The sequence below is a fragment of the Mesoplodon bidens genome, assembly GCF_964165515.1.
Source record: "Mesoplodon bidens genome assembly, chromosome: 1".
Classification (NCBI taxonomy): Eukaryota; Metazoa; Chordata; class Mammalia; order Artiodactyla; family Ziphiidae; genus Mesoplodon; species Mesoplodon bidens.
The window spans coordinates 74,466,913-74,480,395 of NC_138176.1; positions in this window are offsets into that span (position 1 = coordinate 74,466,913).

Sequence of the window (13,483 nt, forward strand, 5' to 3'; positions counted from 1 at the left end):
ACTGTTCTGGAGCCATAACAAATTATGTTTCACGACATTTAAATAACATGAGAAAAGACTAATAATAAAACGTTAGGTAAAAAAGAAAAAGTCTATGTCCAAATCTGAAGTTAGTTTTATTTAGATATGCATAGAAAACAGCTCTAGGAAAAAATACACCAAAATATTAACCATCATTTTTATGGCAGTGGATTATTGATGACTTTAATCTTTATCTCCAGAAGGCTGTTTCTTTAAGACACTGGAGGGCAGAAAAAGAATAAATGTGGTCACATTTTATTTATGGCTACATCACTACACTCCTCATTTCTTCAACTGAAATTGCATACATGTTTCATTCTTTTTCTTTTTTTGCTCTCAGCATGCATCCCATGCCAGACTGCAAGTGTACACAATAAGAAGAAAGCTGTAGTGTACATAATTCTTTATAGATTTTACATTCCTTTCATTTTTTATTTGACTCTAACAATCTCAAGAGGAGGCAGGATATAGGTACTTATAGACTTCTTGGATTTTTCTGTTATTAATATAAACCTTTTAGTAATTTAGTGTTCATAGCAAGAGTTACTAAAAGGAATAGTATTATTAGATTATTTAGTACTAGGAGTGTCCTAAGTCTAAGTCTTAGTTATTCCACTTAGACAAATTAGATTCCAACTCAAACGTCACTTTTTCAGAGAGGTGCCCCTTGATCCCCCCTCTTATGTGCACCGCCCCCAAGCCAGTCTATCACATTACCTTGTATTGTCTTCATAAGCTTAACAGTATCAGAAACTATTTGTTTATGCATTTGTTACTTGTTTAATGCTAGTATCTCCTGCCACCATAACTCCCAAGAATGCAACTCTACGGATGCAAGAATCCTGTTCCCTCACTACCCCACCCCCGCACTGCTTTTTCCCTAATACCTAGAACAGTGTCTGGCCTAGAGGAGGCACTTAATAAATATGTGTTGAATAAATGAATGAATGAGCAATAACCTCTCTCAATTTTTCCTCTCCTGTAAAAGGAGGATAATCATACCTACCTTATAGGTTTATCATAAAGACTAAATTAGACAACACATGAGAAAAATTCATATCTTAAATGTCACTTTTTAAAATCCTCTGTTTACTTATGATCTCATTGGGAGGTCCTGCACAATTTTTGCCATATCATGATAATTGTACCAGCGTTATATCCCAACAGCTTCCCAGGAATTTTTTTCAAAAAGGTAAGCTCACAGTATATTCACTAATTAGTATACCTATTAAATAATCCTCATTAAAACTACTAGGGGCCATATCCACAAGCAATAACATTAGTACTGGTTCTAACTACATAGACATGTGACCTCTGTAGAGACGCAAAAGCCAGGTAAGCTCCTCTAGGTTGTTGAGACCATGCCTGACAATATTCTTTAAATGCTAAGAGAAATAAATCACAAGGCACCAAATAATCCATTGTTTCCTGAGGACATACCTGTCCTCAAGGTTATGCTGGGCAATATACTAATAAATGAGACAAGTGTACAGCCTGGCAAATGTGTAGGTTATTTCCCTTATTGCCTCAAAATGATACTTGTTCCCCAAGAAAATAAAGACCATGTTCAACTTCGATGATTTGTGGGTCCCAAGAAGATTTATAATTTTATAACTCAGTGACTAAGTGTAGTCACATCTTAGAGCCCCAGAGAGGCAAAAGGAACTATACAAAGATATAGAGCTACTTAGTGGCTAAGTCACAGACACTATTTAATTCAGCTAAACTCAAATGCTATTAACTGAGTGTAAGATAGGAACATAAGCAGAGTGTTTAACATCTTTACAACATAGTTCATTGAGCTACTCCTTGGTTGAATGAAGTTTCCAGCTGCCTCTGATTTACTCAAGCTTGAAAGTAGACATAATGATAATTGTACTTTTTTATTTTTTAAGTCTGGTACCTCCTGGAGCCTTACTCTATCAAGTAACTTTAATATAGCACCCACATTTCTTATTCTAAATATTTTGCACAAAATAACATAAATACTCCTTGATTTCCTGGCTTCACAAAGAAGAGAGCTCTATCTCACTAAAATATCTTTATTGCAAACCACTGCCATAATGGTGCAAATCTCTTAGCTTTGGCCCTAGTTTCAAGCTGACTAGGTATAATTTGACTTGACTTTCTGCTAAATTATATTTAAACTCTTTCTCTGTTAGACTATTTTATTCCAAATGAATTTTGAAAAAAAATCTGACATTTGTGGTATGTATGACTATATGGTTACTGACAAAACAGAAAGGCATATAAAAGGTTTGTTACACATCTGGAGAAGATAAATTCTTTTCAATACCGGAAGAAGAATTCTACATTATATGTTAACTTCCCATTTTGACAATTAAACACCATGTGCTACTATGTAAAATAAAAGTGAAAAATTCAGGATTGTTTACAGTTTGACTTCTGGTTGTATGGGCATAATATTATAAGTGACAGCTTTTTGTGGGAAACTCAGGGCTATATGGAATACAAACATCCAGAAATCCCCAAAATATGTTGCTTACAGTGTTATACAATGAAGTTTGATGACTATAACAAAAAGTCAAACTTGACTATTATTTTAATGTTAGCATTTCTACTGAATTCTTATTGTTTTTATTAGGTAAACTATAAATGTATAAAATAAGTATTAATCCTTTGATAGACTATTTAATTAAGCCAGAATATTTCATTCTCTAATCATCTGGATACATTAAGAGATTACTGAAACACAAAACCACCAAAAAGTTAGTCAAATGTTCATGTTTTTAAAATTGAAGTATATTTGATTTATAATATTGCATTAGTTTCAGGTATACAGCAGTGATTCAGTTATATATATATTTTCAGATTATTTTCCATTATAGGTTATTATAAGATATTGAATATAGTTCCCTGTGCTATATAGTAAATCCTTGTTGCTTATCTATTTTATGGATAGTACTTTGTATCTATTAATCCTATAATCCTAATATATCCCTCCTCCCCTTTCCTTTCCCCTTTGGTAACCATAAGTGTGTTTTATAGGTCTGTGAGTCTATTTCTGTTTTGTATAAAGATTCATTTATATTATTTTTTAGATTCCACATGTAAGTGATATCATATGATATTTGTCCTTCTCAGTCTGACTTACTTCACTTAGTATGATATTCTCTAGGCCCATCCATGTTGCTGTAAATGGTAATATTTCAATCTTTTCAGTGGGTAATATTTAATATTCCACATCTTCTTAAACCAGCCATCTATTGATGGGCACTTGGCTTGTTTCCATGTTTTGCCTATTGTAAATAGTGCTGCTATGAACATTGGGGTGCATGTGTTTTTTCAAATTAGAGTTTTCCTTAGTGGCTGTATCAATTTACATTCCCACCAACAGTGCAAGAGGGTTCCCTTTTCTCCATACCCTCTCCAGCATTTACTGTTTGTAGACTTTTTGATGATGGCTGTTCTGACCGGTGCGAGGTGATACCTCATTGTGGTTCTGATTTGCATTTCTCTAATAATTAGTGATGCTGAGCATCTTTTCATGTGTCTGTTGGCCATCTGTATGTCTTCTTTGGAGAAATGTCATTCTTTTATTTCTAACAAAGAGGAAAGCTTTTAAGTTACTTCAAATCAACAATTATTTTTGAGTCTCGACTATGTGCTCAACATTGCTCTGGGGAAAAAAAATGTTGGTTACTGAAAACCATTCTCAGAACACCCCAGTGTGGGGGAAATTCTGAGCTATTTGGTGGTTGTTGGAAATGTAGTCATTTCCATATCAGTCAGTATCTCCTCAGACAAAAAGTCTTAGAATTTATATATGAATCAACTCAAAATGAAATTCATAGAGGTAGAACCTTTACAAAAACGTCTTCATTGTATTAAAAACTTATTCTACATTCTAATTTGATTGCACTGTGAAATATTTTTTTCGAATTCTGTAACATGACAAAAGATAGCATTTTATTGGTAGGTCCCACTCCTAGCCTCAGTATTAGAGGACACTGAGCTGCTGAGGTAGTCTATGGCTTTCAGTAAAGACCCTCAGACCACCCCACCTGGAACTAATTTCAAAGAAGTTTCCTCTGCTTGCAGGTCACTTTATACTGTTTTCTTATGTTGGAGTATAGTTTACTATCAACCAGTTAGGAAATGGGATCTTAAAGCTGCACTTACTATCACACCTATTTGGAATCTTGTGCTAAACTTAGCATCTTTGCCTGTTTATGCATTTGTTCACTTCCTCCTAGGAGTTTTTAATCACATTCCATTACAGACAGGGACTATATCTGATTTACCCATGTATCCCATTAAAGTCTAAAACACTGATTTGCAGAAGGTGCTCAGTAAATACTTTGTGAATAAAAACTTAATTAAATAAGAAAAAATATATTATTACTGGGAAACATTTTTTATAACATTATTCCATAATTTAGTGGCTTAAAAGAACCACTTATTTAGCTCATGATTCTGCTGGTTACAGTTTATGGTGGACTCAGCTGAGTGGTCTTGGCTTGCACAGGCACCTGCAGCCAACTGGCAGGTCCACTGAGAACCGTGTGGTCTATGGAGAACTCAGCTGGGCAAATCATTTCTGTTCCACATGATCTCTCATCCTCCATCAGAATAGACTAAGTTTGTTCTCATGCAGTGCAGGATTCCAAGAGACAGAGAGCAGAATTTTGCAAGGCCACTGGCAGTCTAGGCTCAGAACTGGGGTACAGTTATTTCCACAGCTTTCTATTGGCTAAAAAAAATGTCATGAGGCCAGCCCAGATTCAAGGGATGGGGAAATAGACTCCACCTCTTGATGGAAGGGGCTGAAAGATTTTATTGAAAAAGGTGTGCATACAGGGAGGGGTGAAGATTTAGGTATATTTTTGCAAGCAATTTATTAATTGTGTCACTTACAAACATCTATCACAAAAACGGTATAGAGTTCCCAGAGCAAATGACTACCATTCTAGAATTTCTAAAAGAAATTAACTTTCCCATTGTTCCTATGTCTTTAGGAAAGTTTTTTTTTTCTGTCTTGCAGTTAGCACCATTATCTTAAATTCATTGATGCATTTGTTTTTTCAACAAGTATTTATTAAACAAAAGCCACATGCAAGATACCATGTTAAGTGGTGGGGATACTAACAAGATGCCTCCTTTCAGAATCCAGTGGAGGAAGACACACAGAGAAGTAACTAGGACAAACTGTGTTTTCCTAGACAGTGCTCTCAGAGCATACAAATAGAGATAAAGAAAATTAACCCTGAGATACAAATGGCTTCTGAAAAGCAGCAGTGGTAAACAATCTTTGCCAGCAGGTCAGAGTTCACCTAGAAGAAACAATTGACAGCTCACTTGTGGCATCAGCAAAGGCTCAGGCTGGGAATAGCATGACAGTTCGGGGACCAGGAAGTGGCTGAGATTGGAGGTAAAACACACAGTCAGTGTACTAGAGTGGAAGAAGATAAAATAAATTATAGAGCAGAACCATGGGATAAAGAACTCGAAACATCCTCCTAAAAATCCTAAGATTTTTGTCTTCTAGTTAATGAATAAAAGTCATGGAATGACTTTAAGCAAGGAAGCCATTGTGGTCAGTTTTGCATGTTACAGAAGAAATTTCGACAGTGGTGACAGCTAAGAATTAAAGAGGGACAAGAGTGAAGGATAAATTTAGAAGACTAGGTTCTGTAGGGCATATATAGCTGTGATGAATATGCAACTCTATTCAGAAAGCAGAGTTTCTAACTTTCTTAGAACACATTCTCTCCCTTCAGAGCTCCAACCTCTGTTTGTACAGCTGTGTGACTATTTGACTGAGCCACATCTCTCTGATAGACTAAAAGCTTCACTAGGGCAGGTTGCCTCTGGTTTTGCTCTCCGTTGTATTCCTGTTGCCTCACAAGTGCTTACCTGATGGCAGGTGTCTGGGTTGATTCATGGGCAAATGCATGAATTGAGTAACTGTGGCATTTTTTTAAGGAGAAGGGAAGTTATTTTAATATTTCTAAATAATGTACATTAAGTATTGTAAGGCTGGGAAATCAGGTGCTCTCTGTTTCCAGAGGGCAGATATGGTTTTAAAAGAGTCTTCTTCCATGCTTCTTCCCAGTCTGCTTCCAGAATGGGGCCAACAGATCACCCAGGAGGAGACAGTGTAGCTCTGTCACAACAATCACCTAGGCTCAGGCTCCAGCTTCTCCCTGAATCAGTGCCAGCTGTGGTGATGGCTTTTGAGATGTACACGACCTTCCTGTGAGGTCATTACTGATGGAAAATATCAACACCTCTGTCCCTTGGGGAGGGTAAGAAGCCAGCTCCATTCAAATAAGCATTCCTCATGCTCCTGCCTTGGAAACACTCTTCTGCTCCTCCTGAAGATTCCTGAAGATGTTTCAGTTTGAGGAACAGGATAAAGGATGACACTGAAGGATGAAAATCAGAGCAGACCCAATACAGCTCCATCAGGAAGGGAATCATGGAAGAGTTTCCATGTGTCTTAATACTATCCTTTTTATCATCCCCTTCACTTAATTAAGTCACTCAATGAGATGCTATTCCAAGTAGGTGCCAGGCAGCTATCAGGACAAGGTCACTCATTCTATCTCCCATAGAATAGAAATTACTAGACTGTGAAAAGTTTTTTAGCCTGCTAATGCTATGATACCAGTTTTCAAGACTAGTTTATTTTATAAAAACAGTCATTGTGTAGTTTTAGATATTATCATACTTTTGTGTCAATACAGACTAATTGTGAGCAAATGGATATATATACAAAGATTATCAGATAATACAAACTGCATAGGTAAGAAGGGGAGAATTCATTATGGAAAATATGAGCAAGGAACAAATTACTTTGATTATTTGGCTATCCTGATTTCCTCAGTGGGAAGCTTATAATGGTTTGAGATAGCCAGCCTACACATGAGTTCCAATAAATGATTATAAGGGAGATATCTGGCTTCATTCAGCAAACATTTACTGCACTCCCACTATGTAGTAGGAACCATGTTCTGCACAGGGATCTAAAATGGTACAAGACATTCCCTGATCATAAGGAGTTTACAGTCCAGCAGAGTTGTTTGTCAAACGATGGGGGAGAGGGTGGCTGTCTGGGCAAAAAAAAAAAGCAAAGAAGATGATGTATTACTTGAAATCGTAATAACAAATTGTGTTTGGCAAAGAAATTCCAAGAATATTAACATAATTGGGGTGTTTATGAGAAGGAAAAGTCTCATATTACTGCAAGCAATTTTCAAGAAGCTGAAAAAGAGAAGCTGGCATTTGGGGGAATGTAGAATCTTAGAAGTATCTGGAGGAACCCTTTGAAGTTTTAGTAAGTGGGGTTCTGGTTAATGTTTCCATAGCAAGGCTGGGGCACAGGTTATGAAGACAGCATCAGGGAAACTAAAACCTCAACCACTCTTGAAATTCAACTGCTCAGAGAGCAGGCTGTAACCCAGGTAAGACCAGAAGATACCACAGGTGTTTCTCCTGGGCCAGAAAATGCAGAATTCAAATGGTTATTTATAGGTAGAAATAAATTCTTTACAATTAACATTTTCAAACAACACAACAGTATACAAATGTAATGTTATTTCCTACTCTAAGGGATAAAGAACACAAGTGAATGGGCAGTGGAAGAGAGTTCATGAATGCATAAAGGAGAGAGAGCTCAAGAGAAAAATCTCACCACAGTGACAAGCCTGCTGTGCAAAAGCCCATTTAGCAAGAACAGCTCAGACCTTCATTTCAAATTTCATCAGAAGCCACTGGTCCTAGAGTATCACTGGCGCCTACTGAATTTTCACCGGGGACTTAACAGAAAACATCTGTTCTCTTACTTAAAAGTGAATCAATTGATTAAATCAACGTTTGCTTTCTTTCTTCTATTAGAAGCATAGCTATTTCTCTTTTTCTTCTCTCCTGATTCCTTTAATAACTTACTTCTGCTTGTGAGTTAAAATCATCTGGGCTAGAGGTTATGTCTCTTTCTGTGCCCACATGGGGAAATTTATCACAGGTCAAGCTGAAATGATGTCAGAAATCCATGGATGTAAACAATTTGGTTAAGTAATGTTTCATATGTAAATTAAGGCTTACATAACCACAAAAAATAACCTCAAGCAACAAACACACATGTGAGTGTGTGTGTGTGTTTGTGTGAGAAAACACAAAATCCTCGCTGCCTTGGGAAGACCCTGACCATAGTACTGAACTTTTATTTTGAAATTTGACCTTTGTGTTTAAACTCATTTCATAGCTTTTACAAAGGAGATTCCATAACATGAGTGGATTAGGTCTGTTTTGACTCAGGGTTTTTAACTTGAAAATGGAATCTTTGTGATGAAACTTCTGTGGTTGAACTCCATATTGCCTCATATATTTTTCTGAGTCAATAGGACTATCCTTCTGTATCGGCATCCACTAAACAACAGGATCCATATGAAGCAGTACCTCGGGAAGCAAGAATAAAAATAGCGGCCAACTGTACAGCATGGATGCAGTCATTCCCCAAACAGACCCTTGTCTGACATCTACAACTTGCCAAGTGCTGTCTGTTCTAGGCCCAGGGGATGCATGGATAGATAGCATAGTGTTTGCTATAAAGGATTTCACGACCAAATAGGGAAGAGAAATAAATCTGCAGTCACAATAGCCTGAGATAAATGCTGTGCTAAGGGATATATAAAGTGACATGAGATAACAGAGACAGACGGGAATAACTCTTGCCTTCAGAGAAAGTGGAAGGGGACTCAGGGAAGATTCCATAGATTTGAAGAAGACCTCAAGAAGGATAAGCCCCATTGCTCCTGTATTTCTATAAACTTGGCAAGTCATTTCACTGCTCTGTTCTTCAGATTCTTTATCAACTAGCCAAGAGAATTCATAGTAAGTCATGTACTTAAAAGACATGTAGAGAAAAGTCTAACTCTCAAGCCTGGTACATGTGAACTTGAAGGTCAGGACTAGGATGAAAGGAGTGAGAAGAAACAGGAGTAAAAATAAAACACAAGAGGGTGGCATCCTTAGGAGAGAACCAGAAAAGAAACAGTTCCACATGCCGTTTTACCTCCTCTTCCCTTTGCCATCTTGGATTTGTAGGTAGCATCAAAACCACTGAATAGAAAAATGAAATAATATGAAGAGTTGCTATAATCCTCCTCTTGATCTATGTCAATCAATAGGGTGTATAATAAACACAATGTTTTAAAAGTAAGGAGAAAATTATCCTGGTGTTAAGGCTCAGAAAAATGGCATGTTATATAATAACAGATTACATATACTACATATTATTGCATTGTATTACATATTACACCAGCATGTGGTAGAGACGGGCAGGAAATACCAGGTTAGCAAGCAGACAAGAAGAGCACAGGTCTCTGGAGAAACTGGGTGAATAATACTTAACTCATACAGTTGCTGTGGGGATAAAATGAAAGAGGTATGTAAAACACATTGAACATCCCCTGACACAGAGTTAGCATGCAGCAAATAATTTTTTTTTTTTTTTTTTTTTTGGTACGCGGGCCTCTCACTGTTGTGGCCTCTCCCGTTGCAGAGCACAGGCTCCGGACGCGCAGGCTCAGTGGCCATGGCTCACGGGCCCAGCCGCTCCGCGACACGCGGGATCCTCCCAGACCAGGGCACGAACCCGCGTCTCCTGCATCGGCAGGCGGACTCTCAACCACTGCGCCACCAGGGAAGCCCTAGCAAATAATTTTTATTGTCATCTCCCGCCACCTAAAAATATAGCTAATAAGAAGGGAAAGGTCCCCTCCAACATTATCGTCATCAGCAGAGGCAAGCTGAGATGATTAGTGAGACAGGAAGAAAACAATTACAAGACCTTTTCTGGGGCTGCCTCACTATTCCTAGTGCCCAAAGCAGATGATAACAATATGTCCCTCTCAGGAGGCTCCAGGGGACTAGCCACCATCCTAAGATCTTGACCTGGCAACATCTTTCGGTAGGTGTCATAATAAAAGAACAAAGAACAAAATAAGCTTAGAAAGAAATGTGCCAAGAGAAATTCCACAAAAGGGAAAACACGAAGAAATAAAATGAGGAAACACATGTGAAACTGATCAACTGCTGTACCTATGGCTACACGTTGGCCAAGTGTTAGGAGCACTGGTACTGAAGGGAATAACACGTCAGTAATGATTCCTGCCCAGAAATAATATAAAACACAATGCAGAGACATACTGGCTTAATTTGTTAAAGGATGTTGGAACTAAAACAGGAAAGAAAATAGTTGTTTCCCTCACTGGAATGCCCCCAAACTAGTCTGTGGTAAGTATACCACCACCCTGGCATCTATCACAGAACCTTTGGTCATCTCTTCATGGTGTGGGCTGACACTGGATATGAGAACAGCTAAACATGACAGAGAAACGTAAATGAATGGAATTTTGTTTTTCACATCAGTGTCTGAGGTGGAAGAGCCAGACGAAGAACGAGATAAAGTATTATAATCTGACAAAGTAAGCTCAAAGCTTGGGATGCCATCAAAGCCAAGCACAGTAGGAGAGAAATTTCAGATACCTAATTCATATATGGAACTGGAAATAATGAAAAGCTGGTCAGAGCCTCTGAAACACAGCCAAATCACTAAATCTTGAGCCATTCAGAAAATTCTTAATGAAGCCTCATCCAAAAGCAACTCCTAAAACATATGGTCCAGTAATTTGGTGATTTATTCAGCCAGCGTATTTTAAGAAACTATCACGTACCCAACAAGTTGCTTATTAACTCTGGGAGATGAGCGTCTGCCTTGAAGGAACTTACAGTCAGATGTGGGAGACAAGAGACCCACTTTCCCCAGCCTGGGTGGTTTGGGTAAGGGATGCATTTAGATGAAGTCATATGCTAGGGTACACCTCTTAGGAAAGAAATGACAGAGCTCAGAAACAAAAATTAAAGGCAACACATGCAAACTGAAGGCTCAAGGAAAACTCTGCCGAGGAGAGGAAAGGGTATACAGTCGGCTCTCCTATCCCTGGGTTCCACATCTGTGGGTTTCACATCCACGGATTCACAAACAAATAATATTTGGAAAAAAATTCCAGAAAGTTCCAAAAAGTAAAACATGGATTTGCCTTGCACCTGGCAACTATTTACATAGCATTTACATTGCATTAGGTATTATAAGTAATCTAGAGATGATTTAAAGTATATGGGAGGGGGCTCCCCTGGTGGCACAGTGGTTGGGGGTCTGCCTGCCAATTCAGGGGACACGGGTTCGTGCCCCGGTCCGGGAGGATCCCACATGCCGCAGAGCAGCTGGGCCCGTGAGCCACAACTGCTGAGCCTGCGCGTCTGGAACCTGTGCTCCACAACGAGAGGCCGCGATAGTGAGAGGCCCGCGCACCACGATGAAGAGTGGCCCCCACTTGCCGCAACTAGAGGAAGCCCTCGCACAGAAGCGAAGACCCAATGCAGCCATAAATAAATAAATAAATAAATAAATAAATAAATAAATAAATAAATAAATTTAAAGTATATGGGAGGATGTGCATAGGTTAGATGCAAACACTACACTATTTTATATAAGGAACTTGAGTATCGTGGATTTTGGTATCTGAAGCAGTCCTGTAACTAAACCACCGTGAGTACCGAGAAACAACTATAATTTTTAAAATGTTGTGTTGACATAATACTATCCTGTATTTCAAAGCTTTGAAATATTATAGAAAACTGTTGAGTAAATGAAGAACTTATAAAAGGAAATCACAATCCTCACCTCCTCTGGAAATGTGGGACATCATGGCTGGGTTAAGATGGCTATAGAAATTATTCTCTTTCTTACTGACTTTCAGCTTCAATAAGAAATGCCTTACTAACATCACTAAGAATCATTGTTGGGAGAAATAATTCTTCCTAAAGGAACTTGCATACATGTTAGCTGGATACAAATATTTGCCAGAAATTTAGGTGGAAGTTACTCTCTCTCTTCTCCAAATTTAGTAAGTTGGATCTCTTTTCAATTAATCTTCAAAAAAAAAAAGAGATCACATAGGCAAAGATTTGATGAACAATGGAAATCAGATAACAGATATTCCTCTAGAAGAAAATGCCAAAAATGATTTTTTTTCTGTGTATTTCTACAAGTCAAGCAGAAGTGCAGGATTTAAGAGATGAGAAGAAAGTGTCCCTAGAAAGACTGGCGAGGTGAAAGATGTGCTGGAACCAGTCCCAGGAAACAAGTGGTTGCAGGTTTAGTGGCTTACCTGGAAGGACAAAGGAACGTACTGAAATATTCTAAGGAAAATAATAGGGGAAGACAGGCTGATGAAAACCCAGACCCCAGCTTAGGCAGAAAGTGTGGGAAAGGAGGAAACAAAGAGGCATGTGGATACTTCTAGGAAAAAAAATCTTATTTTGAAACTCTAGGCGAAATACCTTGCTGCAGAAAGGAAAACAACTTTTGGGAATTACATAAATGGCCAAGAATTAAGATTTGAGAGCCAAAAAAAAAAAAATTACAGCACACAGGCTCCCTGAAATATATATTTTTCATCTGCATTAAAGCTGAAAAGTATTACTGAATATATTCTTTTAATGAAATAACAGGTTAAAAAGTCTGAAAGTCCTTATGATGAAGTAAAAAAAAAATTAATGAGGATTACTTTTTTGCCCTTATAGTCATCCAGCATATCATCAGAATTTATAGTCCTTGTACTAAAATTCCTGGAAAATTATGGCATGCCACAAGCTAGGAAATTATATTTCTGACTCATTCTTTAGAATGTATAAATACACATGCACACATATGAGTACAAATATAACCATTTGGTGATGGGAAGATAAATGGTATGGGGAAGTCTAAACTGGTTCTGAGTGGGTTTAGACTTTGGAAAATAACTCAGAGATCATGATTGAAGTAGAGTGCTCCTTACAGACCTTTATCCACTGTTAGAATCCCAGAATTTCAAACTCTACATGAGCCTTAAAGATCTTCTAGTCCAATTATTTCAAAATTGTGCTATGAGGATTTGCAGGAACCCAAGAATATACCGCAGTGATCCATAAACAAGGAAATGTCTGCCAGATAGACCAAAAAAAGCTTTAAATTACCTAAGAAACATGTTCATCACTTTTATTTTTATAAGATTTTGTGTAAGATTTAATTTAATTAAAAAAGAGTTCTGCAGCTAAGTAAATAAGGAAATTCTCAATTTAGCCCAACTCTCATTTGATAGGTCAAAAAACTTAGACCCAGAAAAATAAAATAACCTCCTCAGAGCCTCAGTACCAGGTAATTGCATAGTTAGGACCATATCTTACTTTGGATTCTCAAATCAGATACCAAGACAAGACTTGGCGCAGGTAACTTCTTTGGGAATTGATCCTCAGAAACAAAAGTGACAGAATTGGGAAAGTGAGACAAGGAAGGAAAAAGTCCAATATAGATTGTGTGAGTAAGTGGGTTACTTCTGCAGGCATCTGGGGCTCAGTCTTGCTGGGTACCCTCTTAGAAACCATATAGAACATG